Here is a 14,414-nt window from a genome sequence, read left to right on the forward strand (position 1 = left end):
ACACACACACACACACACACACACACACACACACACACACACACACACACACACACACACACACATTTCCTTTTACAGACTGCAACCATTTATATGTATGTATGTATATGTATATATATATATATATATATATATATATATATATATATATATATATATATACATATATATGCATGTGTGTGTGTGTCTATGTATATAGTAGACTTTAATAAAGTCAACATTCTTTAAAGTCAACATCTGTTTTGTTGACAGACTTTAGTTGACAAGACAGATGACTAAAAATTATGCGAGACTGCTATATTACTATAGTTGAGTAATATTCCCTTTTCTCCAGTAATGTCTGATTTTGGAGTTAGAATATATAATTAGCAAGTGCTCTCCCACAGGGGGTAGACAGGGGAGGATTGCCCCTGTGCAAAAAACACTGCTTTAGTGTTACATGTTTCAAGATTAAGTGCAACAAAGTGCCAGCACTATTTTCTTAAAATGCACTCATATGCATGTATGGCCATCCATCAAAAATCAATATATTGAACTGCAACTGAACAAACACAACTTGTCAATCACCAATCAATAAAAATAAAACACTTTAAAACACACCTACAACCCCTACTAATTATATATACCAACTCTCAGACCACAGTTCAGTGGGGAAAAGGCAAATTCCCCATTCCACACTGTATTACAAACTTGCACTGATAAAAAGCCAATATGTGTGAGAAGCTAATTTTTGATCAGCTGTGATGGCCTTTTTGTCCTTTTTGGTACTTTCAACTAGTTGCCAGAATCCCACACACATATATATATATATATATATATATATATATATATATATATATATATATATAGATAGATAAGTACATAGATAGAAATCTATATTTATAGATAGATAGATGTAGATATACATATGATATAATTTGATCAATGGAATATTATGTTAGTGGATTGATTTTGACTTATACTCCTATATCCCTGAACAGTAAAATCGTCCACAGTTCCTATTTTTAACTGAATAACTTCATCAATATTTCATAATTCAAATTGCTAAAAATGTTAAATTCTCTGAACGAAAATGTGCATATAACTAAGAAAGTGTACATTAGGGGTAAACAAAAGGTAATTTATAGTGACACTCATTTAAAAAAGGAAAATGCTTTTGTTGAAGTGTTCAGTATAAGCAAAGTATATTTTGCAAGAACAGACCATGGTCAGAGATGTGATTTATGTAAACCATTACCTAAACGGGAAACTGATAAAGCAGTGGGTATATTTTTAATTTGTTTAAATGATGAATATTCATATTTAACTTAAAGCATTTTATATTTACTCCTGACTTGTTACATGCAAAAAACTTCTCATATTTTCTTTGACACTGCTATTGCTTTGGTACTATTTAAACTATAGCATAATTTCCCAGGAATCTTCTACTCTTTTGAATTTCTACAAGTCTTTTGGGTTTCTAATACCATGATGGGAATAGTCCCCCAATCCTAATTCAGTGTATGATTAAAGTTCATGAAATTAGTATTGTTTTAATCTTTAATGTTACCAGAAGTACACCTGCAATGTTCCCAGAATTGACTCCTTCCGCAATTCATACAGAGTGACATGTATTGGTAACATATCTAAGTATGGATGGTGCAGTGGTGCAGTGGTACCATTGTCGCCTCCCAGTAGGAGGTTCTCCAGTTAGATTCTCGGTTGGGGTGCCTTCTGTGTATTGTCTGCATGTCCTCCTTGTGTTCATGTGAGTTTCCTCCAGGTGCTCCAGTTCCTCCCACATTACAAAGACATGTGTCTGGAGTGTTTCTCCCTAGGACTCTGCTAAAAATTGGCTTTTCATTCCAAGTTAGGCTTTCCCAGTAAACAAATGTTAAATAAAATAAATAAGTATGACTGAAAATTGTTTTTTATAAGATCCATTGCTTCTACAACCATTGAACCTGTCTGGATATCCTTCTACAATACTACCCTAGTTTCTGCCTGTAAATCCTTATTGTTTATGACTTTGTGTCTCTCTGTACTTAAGACACTGTAGTCAATGGGTGTAGCAATTTCAATGATTAATGCTACTTTTGTCTTCTTTTTTATGGACTACTATAGCTGGGTTTTCTTGCATCTATGTTTCGAACTGCTGGAAATGAGTGATCCCATGTGATATAAACTTTATAATTTTCTGTAATGCTTTGTGGCTGATGTTTCCAATGTTTTTCAGCTACTTCAATGTCATAATGTTTGCACAATCCCCAATGTAGCAGTCACATTATTATGCCTTTAGTGGGTCTATGTTTATGCATCGAAGAGTACATTCCACAAATGGTTCTTCATCCACAATAAAACATTGGAAATTCATGTTTGCGAACATGCACATCAACAAATTTAAGCCCATTGAAGTGTCATAGTTGGCCAACATCACCAACAAACAATATACGTTATGTATATTCTTCACACACGGATGATGTATTGTTCTACTACGTACTGTTTACTTTCTGTGGGCCAAGTATGACTATTAAATGGGTTTAAATTTGCTGATGTGCACATTCACTATAATGAATGTTTGATGCTTCAGTGTCGATGAAGAGCCATTCACGGAACGTACTCTTTGATGTATAAACATAGAACCGCTTTCAGTATACAGTCCATTAGTGTATCACATCCGGCAACACGATGTGCATTTGTTTCCAATTCTGTTTTTTAAAACCTGCATTAGTCTGCTTCTCCCACTTGTTCACTCGACTTTTGTAAACCAACATGTACTTAGTCCACTATCCTGGGCCGCCAATATTAACTTTTCATCTTTTGGTTTAAATTCGCCTCTCCTTAATCATTCCTACATTTGATCCTGATTGTCATGAGGTTGTTCCAAGAGTTTTCCATACTTGCAACTGTATTTGTGCATTTTCCACATTTCTTGCATTCTCGTCTGATTATTTACCTTGTATTCTTTCTTTTGTTTTTTGGCACATTCAGTTGCTGCCTGATATTTACTTATTTACTTCTGGTTTGATTTTGATTCTTGCTTGACTCAAACATGCTTCTGCTAAACTAAACAGGAGAAGTCATCTTAGACTTATTCTCCTCATGTTTTAAAACTTTCACTATGTTTGGGTCTTGTGAGGTCAGTAGATATGTATGCAGTCCTAAGACTGCAGCTCTATACATGTAATAAATTTCGAGGCGGCCCATATCGCCTTCAGAATGGGGAATATATAATCTTGGTATACACTGATTTTTATAAATAATTTGATGACCATGAAGCATTTCTCTTGTTTTCCTGTCCAACTGATTCAATATCTTTTGGGGCCAGTCAGTCACTATAAAATTGTATGTTAGGACAGGAACAGCAAATTGGTTTATAGCCTGGACTTTGTTCCTAGATGTCAAAGTTGTTGTCAGTATTAATTTTAGTCTTCTAAAATATTCCTTACTAAGTTTTATTTACATTTGTTTGTGTTTTATTGTTGATCCTTCATTAATTCCCAAATATTTATAGACTCTTTCTTGCTCAAGTTCCTTTATATCACTTACCTGTCCCAGACTGATATTTTCTTGGTGCTACAGGTTTCCTGCTTTAAATGTTGCTTTTTGCACATTTATCAAGACCAAACAACATTCTTATATCATCTGAGAAAGTTTTGACCACTTCCAGTTGTGCTTTTAGTTCCTCATCTGATGAACAATACAGTTTTAAATCATCCACAAAAAGAAGATGAGAAGTTATTATACCTTGTTGTTTTCTGGGAGCAAAACTGTAGCAATAACTTAATCTAAGTAGATGGCTTAATGGGTCAAGGGCAAGACAAAAATGCAGCGGTGACAAGGAGTCACCCTAGAATATCCCCTTTAAATTTTTATCCCAGGAATATTAATTTGTCCTTTATCATGGCTTAACTGCAAATTGTTTTTCAAAAAACAGGAAGAACTGGTTTGGTGAGCCCAAAAGTCGAAGAATCCAAAGAAAAACTGCGAAGAATACTTCAAACCAAATTTATTTAAGTTCTTTTGTCTTGGTCCATGCCAAGACTTCAGAATAAAAAAAATAAGTTCTGCCCCATCTTAAATACATAAAATAAATTAGGTAATTACCCTAATAATCACTCCAATTAACATTTAAAGCAACAGAACTTTAAAAACCAACAATAATTTCAGAGCTCTGGTTTTTAATACAGGTACAAGAGACAAAGTGTTGTTTAAACCAGGTTCAAAGACAGAATTTAAAAGAAATTGCCATTTTAACTCACACAGTTCAATGTTCAATTCCCACCAGCCACCTCTTAATACCTCCAATACACCAAATTTAAATCCTTTAAACCCCACACATTTCAATGAATGTCTAAATAAAGCATTTCTCTCATTTTTATGAACCATTGCATACATATGTTCATATATACGTTTCCTTAATGGTCACTCGGTTTTCCCCACATAGAAGTTTTTACAGGTATTACAAACTGCTAAATATACTAAACCCCTGGTGGCACAATTTCCAGGTTTGAAGGTTACTGGTTTCACCCTATTGGAAATACTGATAGTTTTCTCTTCCAGGAGATATATTTACAAAATGAACAACATCCACATTTTGTTGTACCCTTTTCAAATGAGTTCCTATCAATTGTGTTGTGTTCAAACATATACTTCAAATTTCTCAAAAGTGCTTAAATAAATTTGGTTTGAAGTATTGTTCGCAGTTTTTTTTTTGGATTCTTGAACTTTTTGGGCTCACCAAACCAGTTCTTCCTGTATTTTGAAAAAGTTTTAGTTTTTCAGGAGTGAATTTTTTGCCTTTTTTTTTTTGTTTAACTGCAAAGTGGTTAGCCATTGTTTCATGGTTGCTGTAATGTAATCTATCAATGTAGGGTGTATCTTATACATTTCTAAGCACTCTTTTATCCATGAATGTGAGATACTGTCAAATGCTTTTTTGTAATCTATCCGTGCCATACTTAAATTCTTCCCCTTTTTACAGTTCTCCATTATGACTTTATTTAACAACAAATGATCCTTTGTTCCATATGACTTCCCTTAGTTACCCTTTTGTTCTATTGCCATAATTGAGTTTTCTTCTAAATGACTGTAGGCATTAATTCCAGTGTATAGTTTATATGTTGTTGGAAGGCAAGTTATTAGTCTATAAATTTTAGGACACCTTGCAGGTTCGCTCTCAAGGAGGAGTATTGTTTTTCCTGTTGTTAACCAGGTTGGCATCTGTTTGGATTGTGCATATAAATAGTTCTTACTCATGGCTAAATCTTCATCTAAAGATGCAATACTTGTAGCCAGAAGTTATACTGCATCTGGGCCTGGGGTTTTCCAGTTAGGTGCTGTACTTAACTTTGTTTCAATCTCTCTGGCTGTTACTTCATCCCATTTCATATCCTGTACCTTTGAACTTCTTATTCTTTCTTTTACTTCTTCTCTCCATGTAGCATCTTTATGTTCCACAGGATCTTCATAGATATTTCTCCAAAATGTATCCATTTCTTCTTTTTTGGTGATGTTTCAATTCTTTTTGCCATGTTTTCCACTTCTGTATAAAACTTTGCAATAGTGCAAGATAGGTCCTGATCCATTATAATACTGTGCCTTGCTTTTATCATGTCTATCTTTCTGAGTAATTTTGTTGATCTGTTCCCTCTTCTGTACTCTTCTAACAGTGGCACTTCTTTTCCTAATTGCTTTATAGTTTTCTCTATTCAAAACTTCCATGATGGCATTTGATTTCTCCCCTTCCTTTCCCTTACTGCCCTGTGTTTTAATGCAAAAATGTATCTGTTATTAATTTAACTGTACAGTAATATATCCTTTTTACTTCTGTTATATTGCATGAATTTCTATGTACAGTTCTGATTACTGTGTTAATTTGTTTTATCAGACTTCTAACATTTTGGATCTTACTGACTTTCAGTTGTGTATTTCTTTCATTGCTCTTAAGAGGTCTGTCCATCTCTATTAAATCAAACAACTCTTCCCTTACAGCATTTTCTTCTTAACTGAAGGTGCATTCTTTATTCTCCATTTACTATGGAATTCTACAGAAAGTTCCAGAGCATCTGTGTCATATTCTCTTCAGTTTCATCCTGTGTCATCTGATGCTGCTTCATATAGGAACTCACTGACCTATCACTCCACAACATTGACTGTGTCAGAGCTGCCACAGTTTCCTGTTCCTTCCCTTGCTGTGCAACTCCAATTGAACTTTTGTATTGGTTTCCTACTGAAGGCTCCAAAGTATCTTCATATGGCAAACTGATAAGATGTTTCCCACTCCACATGATTCTCCTTAATTTGGGATCCATTATTTTATCCTGGTGTGGCATTATCAGAATTAGATTTTCTACATTACATCCTTCACTTCACAGGTAATCCATAACCTCAGTTTCTATTTCTTTAACTTGTCCATTACTAATCCTCTGTTCTGCTTTCCCTCTGTTTTCTTATTTTTTTGTATTGTAAAATGTTCTATATCTGGATGCCTTTGCCTGTATTTCTCTTCAAATATCTTTGGTGCTGCTGTTTTTGTATTGATTAGTTTTACTTTCTACTTTGCATAAATATTAGACTATATTAAATATCTTTTTCTTTCCCATGTCCAGATTTCTTCTTCAGAGGTCTCCTGCTCCTCCTGTTTCTCATTACCTGGAGGACTTGTTCCATCGTGGTGTGATATACTATGTGTTATACTTTCTTCACTAAATCCTTCACTTTGTAGGCACTCCATAACTTCAGCTTCTATTTTTTTAACTTCTACTTTACTGATCTTCTCTTCTATGTTGCCCCTTTGTGATCTTATTTTTGTATTAAGAAATGGTCCATATCTGGGTGCCATTGCCTGTATTTCTCTTTGAATATCTTTGGCACTGCTTTTTTTGTATCAATTAATTTGGTTTTTTCCTTTGCATAAATATTACACAATATCAGATCTCTCTTTCTCTCCCATGCCCATATTTCTTTTTTATGCCTTTCAAAAACTTCTAGATTTTGTTCTTTATATTTTCGCACTTCCTCAGTCGCTTCTTTTTCCGAATGCCCCAAAGTTTTTTGGTCTATGTAATGTTTTTCATGAATCTGTTGTATTAATGAACACAAATTTGCATTTGAAGCTTATGACAGTTTTTCTTGTGTAAGTATTTTTTATGTCCTCTAATTTCTCTCTTAATCCTTTTGTATACCTTCTGTCTGGAAATTCTGGGCTTCTTGATACTAGTAACAATACTTAATTTCTTTATCCACAATAGTCCACTCTATCATCTTTATGGCTCTTTTTTGGCCTATCAGTTTATGCATTTTTGTGGATTACTACTTTCTACTACAACAAGGGGCATTCTCAGTATATGAAGTAGTAAGTGCTCTTTAAAATGTCCTTGTTTACTCAAGCAGAAGCTAATTTGTTGTCACCTTGTTAGGGACTTATCAGTGATTGCAATTAATTAAGACTGATCTGATAGTAAACTAACAGAAATTTAGATGTTTATTTAATCAATTGCCACATAACTTTGCATTGAATGAATCCTTCATTACTCAGATGAGACACTAAATCAAGGTCTCGTCTACCTGAGCTGGTCATAGGCTAGGTGGATGTAAAAGATCCCTCGACACCTATTCAAATGAGTAGGGGAAGTTATTAGATGCCCTGGACAAATTTCCCGGGACAAAATTCCTCTAGTAGAAGAAATACCACCTTGGGTCTCCCCTGAAAAGAGGTAACAAGCTAAGTAGGACTAATCCAGTCAACAAAAGGTAAAGAAATTAATATACTAAATGGATATTTAGCATTGTTCTCTTTCTGATTATACATTCCTGAAGGTTAATATACTCCTGGATCTATAGTTTCAAACCTCCTGTCTCATTTCCAGTTCTCTTTGTAAAAGTTTCACCTCTGTAATGGGATTATGCACTCTCTGAAAGATATGACCTACAAAGTATACATAAGGTTTTTAAGTATTTCATTAAATAAAGAAGGACTGTTCTCGTTGTTTGAAATTTATTAGTGTTAATGTCACAACCATGATTACTTCTACTTTGCAAGAAGAGGCCATGGTAAGACGTGGTTCACGTGAACTATACTTTAAAAAACAATCCTGATTTTGGAAAGAATATATTTTAAGTTTAACTATTTGTTTACATAAATAAGGCTTCGTATTTAGGCACAAGGGCCTTGACACTGTTGAAGTGACTAACATAGATGGAGGGCTTTGAGGTCACATTTGAGCAGACTGCAAGCCAGAAGGGATGTTATCAACCTGACTGAGCTCAGTCACTCTCTGCACAGTTGACTAAGGATCCTCTCTGAGCTTTCATGGGCATGAAAGAAGCAAACTGCAAGGACAATGAGGAAGTAAAAGGTGCTTGTTTGGTCTAACTGGAGTCAAATCAGAGACCCAAGCTGTCAAGTTTCATGAGTGGATTTATCCCCAAAACATAATGGTACGGAAGTAGTATAGCTAGAGTGGGCAAAGGGGGCAGCTGCCTCAGGTGCAAAGTGGTTGGGGGTGTTATTGGCTGATCCTAATCTTTCTATAGTGCAATAAAAGCATTTAAACACTGGTATTGCATTTGTAGTCTATGTGTGCCGCTGTGGTACAGCAGTTGCGTTGTTGCCTCACAGCAAAAGGTTCTCCCATTTGATTCTCAGCTAGTGTGCGGGGAGTGCCTTCTCTGTGGAGTCTGCATGTCCTCCCCATGGTTGAGTGGCCTCCGAAAGACATGCGTGAATGGGCATGCCTTCGCTGAAGGTTGGGCATCTGGCTGGCAACTCGGCACCATAAAAATCTACTGCCAATCATTTTTTTCTCTCCAAGGTGAGTGAAGAAAAGTGTAGCACTATAATGCTCCATTTGTGGCCAGAAACTGTAGCTGCTACATTTTGAAAGTGTTCCTTTCTCTATCTCTCTCTCTCTCTCTTTTTTTTTTTTTTTTTGATGTTTGGAGAGGCGTCAGATTGAGGAGACTACACTGGGTGCAGAAACAGTGAGTTGCAACTCTATGGCAAGGTCTCAGTTATCTGAATTAAAGCAGATTGCATTTTACACCTAGAATCTAAGGGTCACAATAATAGCCAAGAAACAATTATAGAGATCTTGGTAATTGAGGGATTTTAAACAGGCATTACTAGTTATAATTAAAAAGTTGGTGTGTCAGTCAGATCCAAAAGTTTCTGAAAGTGTTTTACTTTGGGAGAGAGAATTTTATGTCACAAGAATTTATATAACATTTGTATAAGTCAGTCACCTACTAAAACCAAAAAGTCACTAGTTAAATCAAAGGAGTTGATTGCACAGATACTTTCTTTTAAATATGGGAAATGGGGCCTCAGCACTAAATTCTGTAATACTGATCATAATGCTGATGTGAATGCCAAACATACTGAGAAACATGTAAATGATGTAAAGATATGGAGTGTGATAAAACCCCTCCTAGAATGGGTGCATTTTGCTACTGTGCAACTGCCATATAAACTGTGCACTCTGCTAGTAGGCAAGAAAGAGTTGCAGGGGCTGTTAGACCCTGGTAGTATTGTCACCCATTTAAACAGTCTAGAGTGTAGGGGTTCCTATTACTTGATTGAACGTTTAGGTTAGCAAATACGTAAACATCGATCTGGTAATAGCAAAAGCAAAAAAACGCAAACGGACGATTTAACGCAGGGAAAGAATTCCCTTGGCTGTTATGTGGATTTTGCCCCTTTCTCCACTGTAGAGAGATCTTGGAGTTGGCATATTTAGTTAGGGTGTGTGTGGGGGCACAGCACCCCCACATCGGGGGGTTGGGGGGGCAAAGACCCCACTTTATTCTGGTTCAATTTTTTTTTTGTTTTGCTTTTTTTTATTTTTTTTTTTTTTTGCGGCCGAGGGAATTCATTCCCTATGTTAAATCGGCCATTTGCTGTTTTAATTTTTCAATATTACCAGGTCGACATTTAGGTATTCACTAACCCAAACTTTCAATCGGGTAATATAGATGTGAGTGTAGTTGTAAGCAGAAAACATTAACATAAAAGGCTGTGGAAATATTATACATCCATGGGTACAAAAAGCAAATGAGACGTCATTGCCCAGGTAGAGATCCGGACTGAGTATGGCAAGGTACTACGCTCTGTTACTGTAATGCCACATCTCATCTATGACATGATAATTGGGAAGGATTTTTCCTGATTTTTAAGGAGTTGTGAAATGGAGTACTGCTATTGATAAACCGTCTCCCCAATTTAAAGAAGTTGACTCCCCAGGATAAATGGCCCATTGCCCTGCTTTGCAACCCTCTGAAACAGAGGAGAGTGAAGTGAAACAATCACGAACATTAACGATTTGTGGTTTAATAAAGGGTTCAAAATTGTACTAGAGAGTCCTAAGGGAATAAGGGTGAGCACACAGGGAGGAGGAGAATAAGACAATACATAAATTAATGGAGTGACTACATGTGGGAAGGGAGAATAGAGGCCCATGATGAAAAGACAGAACTGACAAACACAACTTGTTAAAAAGAAATACCCACTGGTTATTCTTTGAACTCTGAAAGGGTCATAACTAGGGTTTAGATGAACTGGGGGAGGTAGGAAACACTGAATGACCATAGCATAAATGACCTAGAAAAAATATGAGAGGTGTTGAAAATCAGATCCCAGGCAGAAAATCTTATATGACCTCTGAGAGAGAAGTAGCAGCTGATGGTCGCACCAAGGATTGGTGTTAACTGTCATTCATAGGAGATGTGTGAGACTGTAACCTCTCTGTCAGTGATGGCAGGACAACAGGCAGAACCTTCAACCTCTCAGTAAGCTATTAGGAAGGAATTTCCCCAACCTAACTTACCTGCAGGTGAATCAGTGAAATTTTCAGAAGACCAAATGGGAAGAAGACATTCTAAGTAGAGTCAGAGAATATATCAAGGGTGGTGAGGAGAAGGACCTTCCCCAAATCTGCCTGCTAGATATACTTGGTTTGAACACCAAATGACTTACTCATTAGGATAACTAAGGAGAAGGAAGGAACAGTGTGCCCTTTGCAGGTACAAAGGCACTTGTGGAGCAGTGATAAAACTGGTACACAGCCATATACTTGGGGTCATCTATGTAGAGAAAAACAAGGCTAGACCTTTACCCAAAAGCTTTCAGCTGGGCATAATAAAAGAAATGCAGCATTCCTGTACAATGCTCAGGGTGTTGGAAACAGTCCCAATTCCAAGCTTTAAAAGTCCTCTCATTCATGTGCCTCTAATAGAGGTACCTTTTAGCAGTTTGCCATGGATATCAGTAATCCATTGCTTAAATGCAGTCCTAAAAGAATACTGATCAGGTTACCCCATTGATATCCAAACATCATGCATCACCTCTGCCAAAGCTTTAAGGTAAAACAATTCAGGATTTTTCTATATCATCCCCAGATTGATGGCCTTGTAGAACATTTTAAAGGACTTTAAAATCCATGTTAAATAAGGTTATTGAGGAGGATGGGAAAATTGGGATCAATTCCCACAGTATCTCCTATTTACCATCTGATAATTATCCCAGGCATCAACTGGATTTAGTTTCACTAAACTTCTGCAGACAGACATTGGGGGGAATGGGGTTAGACATCACCAAAGAGATGTGGAAGAGGAAAAGACCCTGTTTAAAAGTGGACTGCAACAATGCACTATCCTACGGAATAAAGGTGGTAATGCCAATGGTCCAAAAGTGCATCAAAAGGGCAAAAACTAGCCACCAGGCAATGTACGACAGAAATGCTAGGAAAAGAGAATTCCAAGTCAGAGTGGAAGCATTAGTTTTAGTCCCCCTGAATGACATAGCAAAGTGGCATGGACCCTTTGAGGACATTCAAAAATATAAATAAGATAAACAGGAAATGGATACCCAAAACATGCATATCATATGCCTGAATTAAGGCCCTATAAATATGCAAGCAGATTTGTGGTAAATCTGGCTGCCAAGATAATTAAACTCAATAAAGAAAAAATGTTATTATCCATACCTAAGGTCCTAGGAAGTGATAAATTATCAAAACCCCAGAAACTGGAAGTGCAGGAATCTATATTACAAAACAAAAGAGAGATTCTCATAAGTGCCTGGCAACACTAAAGAAGACGTAAAACTATGGCATAGTTAGTGGTTATCAATGAGACTACTAGTGAATGGAGTGCCCATATGGTTTTAGTTCCAAAATCAGCTAGAACCTTTAGGTACTGCAATGACTTCAGAAACTCAACAGCATTTCTGAGTTCAACAATTATCCTGTGCCTAGAGTAGATAATTGATTGAATGGCTATGGAAAGATAGCTTCTAAACTACCTGGGAATTAATAAAAGGCTACTAGCAAATTACCCTGATAGAGGAAGCTAAGAAAAACTGTACCCTTTTTACTAGTGATGGCCTATTCAATATAATGCCCTCCCATTTGACTGCCATGGCACACAGGTCACATTTCAATGATTAATGAACAGGTTACTTGAGGCTAAAACTCCCTATGCTACTGCCTGTTTAGACAATGTAGTTATCTTTTCTGAAGATGGATTCACAGTTCACACTTATCCAAGGTTCAAACTGTTTAAGATTCCCTGAAGCAGGAAAGGCTTATGGTGAATTCTACTAAAAGCAAAATTAGCATGACAGAATTGAGATACCTGGGTTAAGAAATAGGGAGGGAGATTAAGAGGTACAAAATAAGAAATTAAAAGTAGTTAAAGGACTGACCAGTACCACAAGCCAAGAAGCAGATATTGAAAATCTTTGCCACACTGTGTCACAATTACAGGCCATCTGCCCTACCTAACTATGGTTAATGCCCATGAAATTCAAAGGATTTGAAGAGGTGTAGACTGCCTTTCAACAGTTAAAGAATACCATGCACTCTGAATCCATGCTATTATAATCTGATTTTACAAAGCCCTTCACAGTATTTATGTATAAGTCCAACATAGGCCTGGGATTAGAAGCTGGTGGTCTGGGTCAGCAGTCATACTTGGTTGCATCTATATACCTCCCAGGTGCTTATAAGGTCATATTAGGCATGCAGTCTGGAAAACCATTGAGGTCCTATCCAATTTCATTGAAGCATTGTTTGGTTAACTGACTTGCACATGGCCACACGGTAGGCAAATAGAGGTTGAAAGAATCAAACCCTAAACTACATAAAACAGTTCATTATCATCTTGCAGCCTTAATCCTCTTTGCCAGTTGCCAGATCATCCCCAAAGGTAGCTAGGCCTTGGCTGTTAGAATTTTTGGACTAGACTGAAGGAGGCTTTCTTTTGGGGGCAGGGGGGGGGGGGTGTTCAACCTCTTTGTCAACTCAGAAGATGTCTTAGCTGTTAGGAAGCCCAGGCTGTATGGCCTGTCAAAATGGTTATTAGTACATTCCTGCAGAATAGAGGTACAGACTTTAAAGGACAAAACTCTTTATTTTTCATGCATTACTGTTAAGTCAAAAATAACTATTCTAGAATAGATAAATCAGAGGCATTGCAGTGCAGATGGAATGTTCTTACTTGGCAGTGCTGAAATATGGGATTTCCTGAAGGTGTCACATCTTCAGTAATCTGTGATATCTGGGTGTATCAACATGTCAGCATAAAAAAATACTTTATAATTTTCTAATTGTATCAGGGTTCAGGCACCTAGGCAGCAAGCAGTTTTCCTTTGGTACATTTGGTTGAGGATACATGGCTGAAGTGACATTCAGCTGCAAAGAAATATGGCTGCTGCAAATTCCCTGTGGGCAAAGAGAAGACTATGGTGCAATGCCCACAACTTTAATAACCAAATGAAAGTGAAAGTAATGTCCATGGTCCCCATGGCAACATGAGACAGCAGGAAGTATGGCAGACATCACAGTAGACTGGCCAGTGGGCATGTCAATGGCAGTAAAAATGCAGTACACAATGGGCAGTGCTTTTGCAATTTGTGTGTGTGGAAAACTACCCCCTTCACAGTGTCTAAGGACCCTTTCCTAAAATGTATATTGCAGCTTAAATCTGACTACAATAGCACACAGGATTTCCTCCATGCTGTAGCAGACTTCTACATGTTGTAGTTACGTACTGTACACTGAGAACAACACTAATTACTTCTTCTGCCCCCATGCACTTGGTTATTAAAGCTGTGGGCATGGCAGTGTGTGCTTCTCTTTGCCCACATGGAATTTGCAACAGCCATAGTTCTCTGCAGCTCAATGTCTCTTCAGCCATGTGTCCCCAGCCAGATGTACCACAGGGCAATGTCTTGCTGCCTCGGCACCTGAACCCCATGTGTTATGTTTTCTCCTGTCTCATCTGGTCTCTAGTAAGAAGTAAACATAAAAAAAATAGTTCCTTTCCATGGAGTCTGATGAATTCATAATGTTTTAATGGCAGCACTTACTCTAGTTTTTACTTTGGTTTTATTAAAACAATGCATATTGATTCTGGACCTAAGTCAGTATGAAACA

This window comes from Protopterus annectens, chromosome 17.part0 (genome assembly GCF_019279795.1).
Source record: "Protopterus annectens isolate FY-2018-M chromosome 17.part0, PAN1.0, whole genome shotgun sequence".
Classification (NCBI taxonomy): Eukaryota; Metazoa; Chordata; order Ceratodontiformes; family Protopteridae; genus Protopterus; species Protopterus annectens.